The following is a 15,361-nucleotide window of genomic DNA, read 5'->3' on the forward strand; positions in this document are numbered from 1 at the left end:
ACACAGCGGGGGTCCCTGCGTTTGAATGGGAGTCGCAGCCCGGTAGAACTCACACCGCGGAAGTCCCATTCAAATGCAGGGACCCCCGCTGTGTTAATCCGATGGGCCATTAGTCTGGCTGCAGAAATCTCGCAGCGTGCAGCAGAAATCTTGCAGCCTTACTGCGAGATAGTCACAGATTTTCCATGGCAAATGCTCTAAAACCGGCAGGTGCAGCTGTATAAGTAACGAGATGAAATATACAGATGTAGCGGAAGTTATTACCCTTGATGGCACACTCCACGGATGAAATAGCGTGTTTGTCCCAACCCATCTTGCGCGTGGCTGATTCAAAACAATGGTGTCTTCTCCCGCCTACGGGTTGAATAACGCCTGCTACATCTGTACCAATATGTCTATAAGAAGTAACTAAAGAAGGGAAAGACCCCAATATACCAATATATTTATGTAACTAGTGTAAGAGAAGCCCAGTAACAATTACATAACTAAAGGGGGGGGGGGGAGAGAGATTAAAAAAAAACCTGAACTATACAGCAGTGATCTCTCTATATAGTGATTGGGAGAGAAGCTGAAATATATGTACTGTATGCATAGCAAATGGGGGAAGAACGGGTCAATGGGGGAAGAACGGGTAAATGGGGGAAGAACGGGTAAAATATATCTTTATGCCAAGATGATAAATGCAGAGATGGGAGGTCAACATGCCACCTGTATCAGGATAACTAAAAAGATGGTAGAAAAGGGCTAGCTACAATATCTCTATATACAAGGAAGGAGCACTCGTGCTACTGTATGTGTATGCTGCCACGGGTGCTGTCTGTAGCTGGGGGGATCACGGCAATCTATGAGAGATACTGGGGACACAGAAGAGAGCACACGCGTGTACTGTGTTAAATAGAAATTGGCGTTTGGACCGTAACGTCAATCTGGGAAAAGTTAACCACAATTTCTATTTGAAGCAAATATATCGTGCGCAACTAATAAACCTCTAATATAATCAGTGATACAATGTGTATTACCATATACCCTTCTAATTTTTACTCAACTGGTAAAACCACAAAAAAACCACAGTGTGAAAAAATAATTTTTTTTTACATAACCGTGTAATGTGATATAGAAAGCGTCTGCTGCTATTAAACAGGGGGTGGCTCGGCACCCCCCAAACACTGAAGAAATGGAGATAAAAAAACAGCGCACAACGCAAATAGTGAAGTATGAAAGTAACAAGTGTATATTAAAATAGGGGATAAATATTCTGCGTACATCAAGGTATTAGGACATAAACATTGAGTGTGTTAAACACACAAGTTACCACTCGGCGGCCGCTCATACAGGAGTCAGGAGTATGTTTCCCTTGGCAGGCGTCTGGGACAGCAGCTGCGATGCTTTTCCTTCCTAGGAACACCTCTGCATTCGGTCACCGTCTCTGTGGGAAACTCCCCTCTGGTCAGCTGGGCTCCAGACGGACCGAGCAATCTGCAGCCTGCAGACGCACTGGGAGGGTCCCCGGATTGGTCAGTGAGGACCTGGGTGGTTCGCAGAGCTCTCCGTTTAGTGCAGCCACAAGCAGGGGTGAACTGGCAGCGAAGTGATGTCACAGTGGCGATTACAAAAGTACACAGCAAAAGCGGGAAAAAGTCTCTAAAGTGCCCAAATTGCACACATAGGATAGAGTAGCAATAAAACACTTGGACCAATTACATCCTACATGTTTCGTAGTCACAACTACATTCCCTGATGAAGTAGTTGTGACTACGAAACATGTAGGATGTAATTGGTCCAAGTGTTTTATTGCTACTCTATCCTATGTGTGCAATTTGGGCACTTTAGAGACTTTTTTCCACTTTTGCTGTGTACTTTTGTAATCGCCACTGTGACGTCACTTCGCAGCCAGTTCACCCCTGCTTGTGGCTGCACTAAACGGAGAGCTCTGCAAACCACCCAGGTCCTGACTGACCAATCCGGGGACCCTCCCCGTGCGTCTGCAGGCTGCAGATTGCTCGGTCCGTCTGGAGCCCAGCTGACCAGAGGGGAGTTTCCCACAGAGACGGTGACCGAATGCAGAGGTGTTTCTAGGAAGGAAAAGCATCGCAGCTGCTCTCCCAGACGCCTGCCAAGGGAAACATACTCCTGACTCCTGTATGAGCGGCCGCCGAGTGGTAACTTGTGTGTTTAACACACTCAATGTTTATGTCCTAATACCTTGATGTACGCAGAATATTTATCCCCTATTTTAATATACACTTGTTACTTTCATACTTCACTATTTGCGTTGTGCGTTGTTTTTTGGTCTCCATAAAATACACGGATGTAGCCAGAGTTACAGTCTTCAGTGTCACAGATGAACAAGCAAAAGTCAGCAGCGCAGGGGATAGTGTCTGCCGCGGTCACGCTGAGTGGGGTCCATGCTTCTGAACTGGACCCCCACCCGCAGTGTTAATCCGTCAGTGCCATGACCACCACGATGTGTGACCACGCATGACTGTAGCCCCGAAGTCTTGCTACATCTGTACGTCTGCAGAGGTAGCGCAACTCTTGTCCTGGAGCTCCGGTTACATGGAGCTGTGGTCTTGCCACCGACAATGGCTTCTATAAGAAGGGAAAAGCTGCACTGGAGCCTTCTCTGCTGTGCTTTTCCCCTACTTGTAGTCTGGCTCCGGGAACACTGACTAAGGTAACTAATGTATCCCCTATTCCCTATTAGCTTCGCACCTGACTTACTGTACTAGTACTTTGCTTACATGCCACTCGGCATTTACTCGGCATTTACTCACCCAAAGTATTATTGTCCACACACTCCACCCACTTCTCTATATCTAACTAATATTCACTGTGGGAATGTAAAATTGCAGCTGTTTTATACACACATTAAGCAAAGAACAATTGGTATGGGGGTAATAGCCCCTTACGCCAGTGAAATAAAAATGTAAAACACTGCAAAAATTACATTTCAGAGAACAAGGAAAGGAGAAGAGAGTCCCAGCTCACTCTGACTATGGCCGGTATTCACTAAGCACTGATAAGGGGAGTGGGAGCTCAATCCTACGCTAACTGTTATTGTCGTGACAAGCAGTTAATGCGGATCCATCTCTGCAGTTTTCTGTACCTCCCCCTATTGTACCTCCCCTTATTATACCACCCCCTCTTGGCCTTATTCCTTAAACTATGATAGTGCTGAAAGCAGAACAATTGTGGAAAAACTGCCAGGGCCGTCGACATGAGGATACAGACATTTCCCCCAGCCCAGAGGAAGAAGGGGACCAGCCGACTGAGTCCACTGCCACCCTCTCCAAGCTTAGCAACCTTGCGTGAAACCACTGGCCAGTCAATAAATCGTCTACCCCCCTCCCCCCTTATCCAACAAGTCATCACTTCCTTCCTTAACAAATCTGCCCAGGCCCCCAGCTGTAGTCTAGGGCCCTGGTAATTTTGTCAGGTGCTTTGCTGCTGTATACAGTATGTGCCAATAAGCTCCAGATCAGTAGGTTGATAACGATCTATTTCTAGCTGTGTAATTACTGGTCTAGTTACAGATGCAGCCACGAGTATCCGATGGTTTGCCTGGGAAAATACTGTGGCTATCTCCCAGTAATGCTGCAACATTTCTGGGAGATTCTGCAGCCCGACTAATGGCCCATCGGATTAACACAGCGGGGGTCCCTGCAGTTCTATTCAGTTTGAATTGGACTGCAGGGACCCCCCCGCTGTGTTAATCCGATGGGCCAATAGTCTGGCAGCAGAAATCTCACAGAAATGTTGCAGTTTACTGGGAGATTGCCCCAAATTTCCAAGGCAAACCATCGGATACTGGTGGCTTCATCTGTTGCAACTTTATATATAAAAGTCTGAGGATAAAACAACCTGGATCATAATCATGCTGCTGACTTGGAGATAGTTGGTAGACATGTTTTAAGTACTTTGAAAATGTTGCACACATTAATAAACAGAATAGAAAGGAGCTGGTGTCCCTGTATTGCACCAGTGCTAGAGCTTGTCCAAGCTACGTTTTTTTTTTTAAACATTTATTTTCCCTTTAACATAACATCAATACAATCCACACAATGATAAGTAATTAGCTAAGTTGCAGATCGATCCGTTCTCCTGTGATTGATTGGTGAAGATTAGGCACGGGGTTCACTAAATGGCTGTCAGTGTTGCAGAAGAGGACCAAAGGCAAAGTTCTGTGAGGAAGATCATGTGACCAGGCAGTCACTAGATACAATTGGTGCACTGCTAGAGAGAGGGCAGGGCTCAATAAGAAGTGTGCCACAGCCTGTTTCAGAAAAGGAAGTGATGTGACTTGCTGTAGACACAAAAAATGCTTGTTACATTATAATACATTAAAAATGTCATTCATAGTTGTTTAAAAAAAATGCTACAAGTATTTTCTCATAGTACAGTGCTGAAACACATGTAGGATATTGCTTGTTCTGTAGCTTTAACTCACATTTAGACTTAGTATGTCCCCGAATGCTGCCGATCTTCGGGATCCAAACCACCTGAACGCTTGGGGTAGCAGAAAAAGCAAGAAAACAAGTAACAAGCAACAAGTCCCCAATAACGTGAAGAGAAGTTAATAGTTCTTCACTTCTGTTCCAATCGCGTTCAACGCTGAAAGTGACATCTAGACAATTAGCATTAATAGCACTCAGTGCTTAGGGTTAACAGTATGAACTTTTGGTTTTGTTTGTCAAGTGAAATATATAATCAATATGCACTAGTCAATAATTGTTCACATTACATTATTGCCCAAATTGACTAAGTAGTGCTACTGCATAAGACAGCAAAGTGTTTTGTGAAGTAACTACTGTATAGCGATGGCTGGTCCAGCTAGCTCTATACCCACCCTGTAATGTAAGTTCTAGTAAGACACAGACAGTGACAGGCTGGCCTATGGGGTTTTCCCCTCCTCATGCTGTCTTCCTGAGTGACAGAAGTGGTGGTGCATGTGCTGGGCCCTCCCTCTTTGAGCTACAGGAAGGAAGTGCCTAAATTATAGTATGAAGTTCAGCCCTTTAGGGGTGGGTCGTTCAGTCTGTGATTGGGGTTCCAACTATCTCCTCATGGAGTAGAAGCTCTGAACTCTCCTCCCAGCATGAGAGAGAGACATGTGCTCAGTCCCTCATGGGCTGAGGCACTATCCTAATCCGGAGAGGCCTCACTATACCAGCAGGCCAGTACCATCCAGAAGCCAGGGATCTACCTTACCAACTAAAGCATTCGCTGTAGCAACATTGCAGTGGCTGCTATAATAAAGATCACCCTCAGTTATACTTCTGACTCCGCGGCAGTCTGCGTGGAGGGAGTATTGTGAGTAAGGGCTGTCATAGCAGGGACCCCCTTCAGCAATGCTGAAGCCCCTTATATCTGGAGGCGCTGTCACCAAGAAGGAAAGAACCAGAGGGATCCCTAAATGTCTGCCTGTCTTCCCCCATACCATTGTGGGTACCTCAGCTATCCTGTGCCAAACAGGTAACCAGCACCACACCTAACAATAGCCACAACTAAATCTCCCAGAGGGGTGGGGGGCGGGTGCATGTGCTACATAACACTTAGAAGATGTAGCCCTATATACATTTTTTGACACCACTGAATGATTTTTTAACTATTGTATATGCAAACGATAGAACTGTAAATTATAAGATACTAATTCACCATAATAATTAAAACACAGACAGAAGTAATATACAAGTTACTCAGGCATTGTAAAACAGATTGCACGTTTTGCCCATAATGCGCCAATTTGCATAACACTACCCAGAATCCTTTTCTGCAGCTTACCCATTGTATGATGTGACTGTGAAGGTTAATGAAGGTGAATGATGCAGGTTCAGAGGACCAGTGGAAAACATGGGTACGCTATCATATACTCATGGGTATTCTATCTTGTGGCTCAAAATTCAAGATAAAGTAAATACATACAGTGCTCTTCAGGCAGAGTCTATAACAAAAATCTATCTCAGTATCCACTGGATCGTCTGCTTAGGTATGTGTGCTGATTACCATGTGCTTATCTGTGCATAGCACGGGGAACAGCATTTGGTTGTCATTGGTACAAGGAGAATTTGTTAACAAAGCGTCTTTTTGGGAAACAGTCCATTTGCAAAGCACAAGCGTTCAGTTGTGAAGTTGACCAATCACATATGGATTGTTTAGAGAACAAAGGTCTGTCGAATTGAAACAGTGAAGAAATGTGACTCATTGAGAGAACTGACGAGTCTCGGTGTATTACAGAACAGTTTGTGTACATTTGATCTGGCTCATATTAATTTAAGTACACACATATTATCAGGTATTCTGCAAACAATGGTAATTAAACCACGGTTGGTGTAACTCAAACAAGTCTTAACATGCTTACACTGTTCCCAACAAAGTTATGGTTGTTTCTTTTTACAGACCAAGGTTATTTAAAATTGAACTAGCAATCGCTCATGTCTGTTTTTCATTCTTACCTTCGGATTTTTTCCCCAGCATTCGGAACATGGGGGCCTCCAGAGTTTAGCCACATTATTTCTTAGCTCCAGGAAACCCCCCCAGTTTCTGAGATTCTTTAGTTGCTGGTAGTTTCCTCTCCTTTAGGGGGATCAAAATGGCCGCCAAATTTCACAGGTCCTGTGTGCCAATAGGAAGCTGCATTGTCATCGAGGGGGGGAGGGGGCGGGAGTCGGGTGATGTTGCACGGTTTTTGAGACCATATGATCGGAAACGTAGATTCAGTGACATAAACGGGAGAGAAAACCTCCCCATTCACTGTCCATGATCTGCTGAAAAGTCAACAAAAGTGCCATAACGTACTACGTACATCATGAGGGTACTGAAGGGGTTATCATGTGCCCTATTGAACTGGTGTTGTAACAGTGAGACTACGATAAAAATGTACCCTGTTCAATATGTCAGTGGTTCTGCTTATACCATGAAAAGTTATATGTAATACACATTGTAAAACACCATTTTAATATGGTAACATGCCTGGTCATTTATTGTTCATGTTAAATTATAGTTCTTGTTGGTTTGGCATATTGAGAAAGAAATCTTAAGATTCACAAGGGAGGTGTCAGTTGCTTTTTATAAGGAGGTTATAATGAAACCTTGAATTAAAATGAAGAAGAGTAATTGAGGCAGTTGCATGTTGTAGGTTCTGTTTTCAAATGTTGGTGGCAGTGCCAAATAAAACTAGTGTGAAAGACCCATAAAAAGGAAGAAGTCTATATTTATGTTCTGTAGAGTTATTCTCTCTGGAGAAATGAACTTGAGTGCCACACAGACAGAATCTCCCTGGATATCTGTGGTGTGAGTAAACATAGCTGGAGTAAACATACCAAATACAATGATTGCAACACAAGAACTATGACACAATAGCACCCCATAGAAAGTTTTAAAGCCCATTCAATGCGTATTTATAAAAAATAAGAAAAATACTTATACCCATGCATTAAATATATATCTCAGTGAGTTAAAAAAACCATCCCATTATTTTATGATTTACATTGAATTAAAGCTGCAGTTCAAGCTCCCGTTTTTTTTTTTAGTTTGTTTTTTTACTTCAATAGTTTCATGTGGGCAATCTCTACTTACCTAAAGAACTGCATAGCTGCCGGTCAATTCGTTCTCCGTCTATTGATTGGCGAAGTTTGGCGACATCTTTAGATCTGGGGAATGTATTTCCTCGGTTTCTGTCACTCAGTGGAAGCTCATGAATATTCATGAGCACTCCACTGACATGTGCAAGAGGGAGGGCAGGGCTCACTCACAAAGGGGTGTGCCAGGGCTTGTGACAGGACATGAAGGGGCAGTGCCTTAGTAAATGGTTGCTATAGGAACACACATGCTTGTTAAAATAGAATACAAGAAAATTGGTCTTTCAAAGTTGTTTTTTTTTTTTAAACAGAAAATGCTAAAAGTATTTTTTCTTACTACAGAACTGATTTATTTAAAAAAAAACACACATGCAGGATATTGCTTGAACTGCAGCTTTAATGACTTTTGAGAGTAACGGCATTTAGATACTTTACTATCCAAAATATATGTATCTTACTTTAGTTATAATAAGTCAATTATATCATGTATTTCAAGTGACCGTATGGAAATTTCGACACAAAAATAAATCAAATAAATTATACTCTCACATCTCTTTCATGAAATTAAAAAGGTCACCACCACAAGTACAATTTCTGTGACAGAACACAAAGAAGTCTCACTTACAATGCGCGTGCTCAGCATACACAACTTTTTTGCTCTTGTAATATACCGTACTTCCTCTGAGATAGGAAATGCATTGGGGGAGGAAATGTACTCTTTTAAATATAATAGCAGAATTTTCTTTTAAACAAAAATGAATAACTTACTCTTCGAAAAACAAGAATAATTCATTCAAAATCCACTCTTGGTAGAGGTTTAATCTGCTCAATTGGCATACACTTAAAAGATGAGAGTTTTAACTGGGGGATGAAGTTTATGGGTTTGATGGTCTTTTTTCTCGCCACGGATGCCCCTATATACAGTATTTCCGTGGAGGATCAGCCACCTTTCAGTATACTGTGTGTCTATGTAGATTTGCCCATTTTAGCGCAGATAATACCTTTCTGTGCTCAAATGACAAAGTAGTAGATGGTTGTGAGATTTCAGCAACTCAAGCAACAATGGATTGAAACAAGCAAGAAGCCAAATAATTCAATATTTACACAAGCTTTAATATATCACTTAAAGCTGCAGTTCAAGCTCCCGGTTTTTTTTTTTTTTCAGGTTTTTTTTTTTTACTTCAATACTGTAGTTTCATTTTGGCAATCTCTACTTACCTAAAGAACTGCATAGCTGCCGGTCAATTCATTCTCCGTCTATTGATCGGCAAAGTTTGGCAACATCTTTAAATATGGGGAATGTAAATGGTTGCTATAGCAACAAGCATGCTTTTAAAAATAGAATACAAGAAAATTGGTCTTTCAAAGTTGTTGTTTTTTAAAACAGAAAATGCTAAAAGTATTTTTTCTTACTACAGAACTGATTTATTAAAAAAAAAACACATATGCAGGATATTGCTAAAACTGAAGCTTTAATGGTCAATAGGTGACATACGTATGTTAAAAACATTTTTACCTTACACCTTACCCAAACCCCTTACCTTAACCACTAACCCCTTACCCTAGACACTTTACCCAAATCCCCTACCCTAAAAATCTTAACCCCTTACCCTAACCCTTTACCCTAATCCTCTAACCTAAAAAACATATCCTCTTACCCTAACCCTTTACTCTTATCCCCTAACCTAAAAATCTTAACCCCTTACTCCAACCCTTCACCCTAACGCTTTACCATAAACCCCTCAACCAAATACCTTACCCTAAACCCCTTAAATGAATTTACAATGGCAAAGTGGCTGGTGGCTGAGTGTCGAGCCAAGTGTCGAACTTTCCTTTCTTAGATTTATTGGTATTATTTTATTCTCTCAACTGAAAAAATGGTGACAGGGCGATGTGTCAACCCCTTCACCTCCTGAGCCAACGTGGAGCTGGAACCTCTGCCATCGAAGAGGTTAAGTTGCACAAGATTGAGGAGCAGTTATATAGTGTTTATATAGAGTTATATGGAGCAGTAAGAGGCGTTGGAGCACTGTTGTGGCTGTTATGAGGCTGTACTGTACAGTACTGTATATCTACTGAGTTTTGCATCTGAGCATCAAAATATGTATAATATTGTTTGATGCATTGATACTAAGAAGATTAACAGTATAACAATTGTAAATCAATTTAAAGGCAAAGGACAGATGGATCACCATGGATACACTGAGAAACTAGACGGTAAAAACTGTCTCCACTACACCTCAGAGCCTCGTCGTGCCTCTGTTATCAGTGTAAAATTGGACAGCACGCAATCAAAGCCACTTCAATTTGATTACAAAATTCCAATCCCGGCATTCTCCGTTTCCATGGTAACCAATCATGCTCCAGAACACTTCATAGATTTTGTGTTGTATGTGAGCGTCATAAAAATGGGCATCCAAGATACACACGCACCTCCTGCCTCAGCTTCCCGTTTGGTGTCTGAGTGGAAGGATTTTTTTCATGTCTTTTGACTGCAATCCACAGTGCCATTTACTCAGCAATCCAACTTTATAAGGCGCAGTCGCCCTTGACGTGTGATTGCTAAATACAGTATATTACACTCGTTTTGCCACTGACATATTTTCATAAATAACTCATTAACTCTCCGTATAGCTTTGCCCACCTTCTCGCTCTACTTTTACCATGTTACTTTGATTTGTGTACACATATATACTTGTATAATATCTATCTATCTATCTATCTCTCTTTCTTTCTCTCTCTATATACTGTATAAGCCAATAAAGATAATGTTTGCACAAAACATTTGGTTATAAGAAATTGCATCGTCCAACTGTACATACAGTACATGTTTGGTGTTATCTACGAATAAAATAAATTATAATATTCACAAGACTGAGCCTTACAAATATACAGCACTTGGTTATGAATCATAAGTTGTTTCCCTGCTAAAGTGTCCTTTTCTTTGTTAGAACAAATAACATTGTAGCATCAAGTTGGGTCTGTCTTTAAATGTCCAGTGAGCAGCAGGTAAAGTTAAAACATTTACACATAGGTGTATCTCAAAGTTGTTTGTACGCAATTCCTAATTAGTGAGTTTATGAAATGCACGAGCACAAAGTTACGTGTTCACTTGACGAAGAGATCTGCAAGATTTTAAAAGCCCTGTACACTATAAGTTTATATAGGAAGAACTCTCAGGTCGGTCCCCCAAATGGTACAAATAATATAAAAAAAAAAAATTGCACAGAAAATACAGCCACCAAACTTTGTGTGGAGTTTGAGTTACATTAAAAGAAAAGAAATACAGAGTTTCCTGCCTTAATCTGAGGCACAATTAGAGAGGCTGGTTTTTAGGCAGACTCCTATATAGGAGTAGTTGTTTATTTTATGATTTGTTTTGCCTTAAAAGGACGGTGTGCCTATGAGTGTGCTATTTAACCCCTGTACATAAACCGCGTATAAAGAAATACAGAGTTTCCTGCCTTAATCTGAGGCACAAGGTCTTGCAACGTGACGGAGGTGTCATAATTATATATATATAATATATATAATATATATATAATTATGACACCTCCGTCACGTTGCAAGACCTTGTGCCTCAGATTAAGGCAGGAAACTCTGTATTTCTTTATACGCGGTTTATGTACAGGGGTTAAATAGCACACTCATAGGCACACCGTCCTTTTAAGGCAAAACAAATCATAAAATAAACAACTACTCCTATATAGGAGTCTGCCTAAACAACAGCCTCTCTAATTGTCGGCGGCCAACTAAACTGGTTCCCAGCGGAAAACATATAACACGGTTTACAGATATACCATATGAATGTCACTATCACAGTCCTTATCTGTTTGTTGGGGACTCGGTCCCATGAGAGTCATGGAAATCTCTCTGTGGATCCAAACACCTGGACATGACAGCCTTGCTTCCACTCTTCCTGGATGTACAACCCAGACAGTCCCAGCAGTCTCTGCGACCACAGTCCAGCGAGCCTAGGGGGACTGTGTCAGCCAGCTTCTCCCTGGCTGGGGAGACGTCTCTCTCTCCTCCTTCTCTGGGGAAAGCTATCTCTCTCTGCGTGCAGCTCCTTCTGCTAATTAACTGCACCTGTAGGTAGCCCCTGCCCAAGAGGAATTTGACTTTGTATGCTGGGAACTACATGTGCTACAGATAGCACATGTGCACTGATGTGCTACAGCAGATAGAGACGGTGACTCTTTCACAATATATATATAGTGCAGAATATATGAGTACTTCACTATTAGGTGATACTTTTTTTATTTGGACTAACAATTTATGTCATAGGAAAAGCTTTCGAGAGTTCTCCTCTCTTCCTCAGGTCGGCAATTCTGATTAACAATAGAATCTATGGCTAAAACAGTGTAAGGGAGAGCAAGGTACAAAAAACAAAACAGAGATGTACTGTATATAAGGTAGGGTGAGAAAGAGTTGGAAGACATGGAAGGGTGTAAGACGGTGACAAGGAACAGCATGGAGGGGGAAGGGGATGCTGTGGGGACGGGGAAGGTGTGGATAAAAAGAGAGGCAGGCAGGATAATTACAAACAATTCTGATAGTGTGTGAGAAACCCCATATCCGCAGAGAGCTGTGAAGGAGAAATAATGCGGTACAGAGCCCTCTTCTACTCTCCTTTATGTAAGGGTCTCAGGTGAATGTTTGACTTGTGATTGTATCGTGTGACGCCTGCCATGGAAGATCTGAATAAAGGAGATCCTGAGTGCAACCAGAATCATGAGTCCTGTCAACTCCACTCTGTAATAACCAGGCCGAGAGGCACCATCTATACACATCGCAGGTGACTCCAGGTCAATAATTTGATAATAACCCAATTCTTGTTTTGTACAGTATTTCATTTTGTTGATATGCATGTGATACCTCAGCTTCAAGCCTTTCATTGCTGTAATGTCTTGTAATGTCTTGGTGTGCACAAAATAAAAAAAAGTTTAATTAATGAATGCATTCAAACTGTACCTATTTAAAGGTACACTACATGTTTTGGGTCCTGTAAAAGCTCTTGTATAGTACCCATTAAACAGAAATGTTTTGTGTGTGGCAAGGTGTATAGGTTATGGGACTTCCATAGGAATTGTTTGGCAGTAGATCCATTAAGCTCGAGTAGAGGAACTAAAGTATTACTTATTGTTACGTACAAAATGTGGCAGGATATAAGAATGATGTAAATTGATTTTGAAATGTCCTACTGAGTAAAATACAGATGTAGCCAAGGGTTATTGCACCCGCTCATAGCGCAGAATATCATGTTATAATGCAGAATAGTACGGATTTTCCATAAAATGATATAAAATGATAATATCATAGAGTATCCCACTAGAACGGGTCTGCAGCTGCAATAAACTTGGCTACATCTGTACATCAAAAATGTGTTGCAACTTAAGCATATTCGATATGGTCATTATCTACTTTCATTTTCTATGTTATGGACAATTTGTGTGCTTGAAACATCGGTATAATTATTTGTAGTTAAACTGATGGGATTAAATAAGCACAATAGACATTCATGGTGTACTATTGGAAGCAATAAGGTGTGAGTGCACTAATCTGTTGATGAAGAAGCAGGGTTATGTACTTAGTATTACTGTAGGCAGCATGTGAAACCCCATGTCATGGAGATGTGGGGAGACATTTTCATCTTCCACGAGAGCTCATATACTGTAGATCCTTATTTTTAGTTACAGGTGTAGTGTGTGAAAACCGAAAATATCCCTGGGATTCAGTGGTAATGTGTGCCCATCATTTTACAACATACTGTAGTGCCGACGAATATTCTAAAACAAAGCTGGGCAATCACCAACAAGACCCAGGTACATGCTGGGTAAAACCTGGGTATATCCTGGGTACATGCTGGGTACATGCTGGGTACATGCTGCAACATTTAAGTAACATTTCTGCAGACAGACTAATGGCCCATCGGATTAACAGCGGGGGTCCCTGGCAGTCTCATTCAAACTGAATGGGACTGCCAGGGACCCCTGCAGTGTTAATCCAATGGGCCATTAGTCTCTGCAGTAATGTCACTGAAATGTTTGCAGCATGTACCCAGCATGTACCCAGCATGTACCCAGGATATACCCAGGTTTTACCCAGCATGTACCTGGGTCTTGTTGGTGATAGTCCCAGATTTTCCAAGGCAAGTTTAATGCAAGTTTTAGAATACTCGTCTGCGCATCTGTATACCACTAAGGGGGGAAATGAAGACCACTACAGTTGCATTTACAGTATAAGGCAGTCTTCCTGATAAATAGGAAATATTTGCCAGTATGTTTAAGGCACTTAGCAAACCAGCAATTAGAAAGTCTTGCTTAAAAAAAAAAGCTGTCATTTATTTGCTGCTAACCACTAAATGATCACAAAGGCCAATACATTTTCATTAGGAGATGTTATGAGGGGCATTTGACCTGTCATTAATTATATATTCTATACTGTAGCTTTCTGATACATAGAAAGTATACCGTATATTATAAGTGTGATTACTTTAGAATTCTATGTAACACTCAGGTTGTTTGCAAAACACCAGGGTTATCTGATATGTGACTGGACGTGCAATAGTGCCTGGAAGAGTTTGTACTAACTGGGATTCATTGTTTGTAGGAAAGGTTCAATTGTCTTCTTTGTTTATTTTGCAGTAAATCAAATAAGATTATTATAGGGAAGTGCAAAATAAGAACATTTAATCTGCCTTTCTGGAGAATACTGCAGCACCACAGGATTTATGCATCAACTGCTGGAGAGGTTGTCTCAGCATAACACAATATTTATTTTGCTTTTTACATCCACATCAAATGTGATAAACATGTTACTCAAAGTAGAACAAAATAGCTATCCCTTGCTATTTGGTAGTAGACAGCAGCAGGGATGCTAGCCATCAGTTGATTTAGCTCACACTGATGCCCAGGGTAGCAAAGGTTGTGAGATCTAATCCTGTTGGGTCTGACTCCAGTACACTATTCCAGTAACTAGGTACCTTAGGCTTGTTCTTTCAATATAGGTCTTATGAACTGCCGTGTGGGATGTGACTCATTTAAATATACAGTACTTTGCATGGTGTCAATGTTCCAAATTGACAAATGGGGTTCATTTGATAATAAGTAGTTTATTGCAAAGTATGATCATACTCATTCAAAAGTCTACAAGACTCTCTCTGCCAGGGAGTGTTCAGACAGCCTCTTTATACATTTAATTTCCTTTGTCTAAAATGTGTTACTAGGCAGATTATACTAACCACTCCTAAATTCTTAAACCAATCATCTTACAGCTCATTAGACCTGGTTAAAACTGGCCATGAATAGGTACCTGGTACACACTACCACAAGAATGTAGGCGTTACTTTAGTCACAGTCGGAAATCTACTTAGAAGCGAAACCTCCCATCTACACACCACATACACATTCTTACTCACAAAATGGATACTGAAAACAACAGTTTTTACAAAATGGAAACTGAACATCACTTTCAATCCTTCTCCAGAGACCCCCCCCCCCCAGTCCATTTCAGTAATATCTCAACAGTATCTTCATTTCAGCAATATTATTTTGTCAATGGCCATTAGCATAGACAAGGCACAAAATCATAATTGCCTATGTAATCAACAAAAACAAAAGAGGAAAGCGAACTTACATTCAGACCCTTTTAGAACTTATTTTGGGCTCCATGTTGTAAACTAAAGATCGTAGCTTTCCTCCTTTGTTTGAATGTGAGACTGAATTGCTTTATCCATTTGGTAACTATTTATCATGGTAGTGACACTATTTACTTAGGAATTT

General features: G+C 41.0%; 1 protein-coding gene across 2 annotated transcripts in view; it reads left to right on the forward strand.

Moving 5' to 3' along the window:
* CLIC5 (chloride intracellular channel 5) overlaps positions 1-15,361 on the forward strand; it is a 191,804-nt gene that overhangs the window by 990 nt on the left and 175,453 nt on the right. The gene's annotated exons all lie outside the window — the stretch shown is intronic.

The sequence above is a fragment of the Ascaphus truei genome, chromosome 4 (genome assembly GCF_040206685.1).
Source record: "Ascaphus truei isolate aAscTru1 chromosome 4, aAscTru1.hap1, whole genome shotgun sequence".
NCBI lineage: Eukaryota > Metazoa > Chordata > Amphibia > Anura > Ascaphidae > Ascaphus > Ascaphus truei.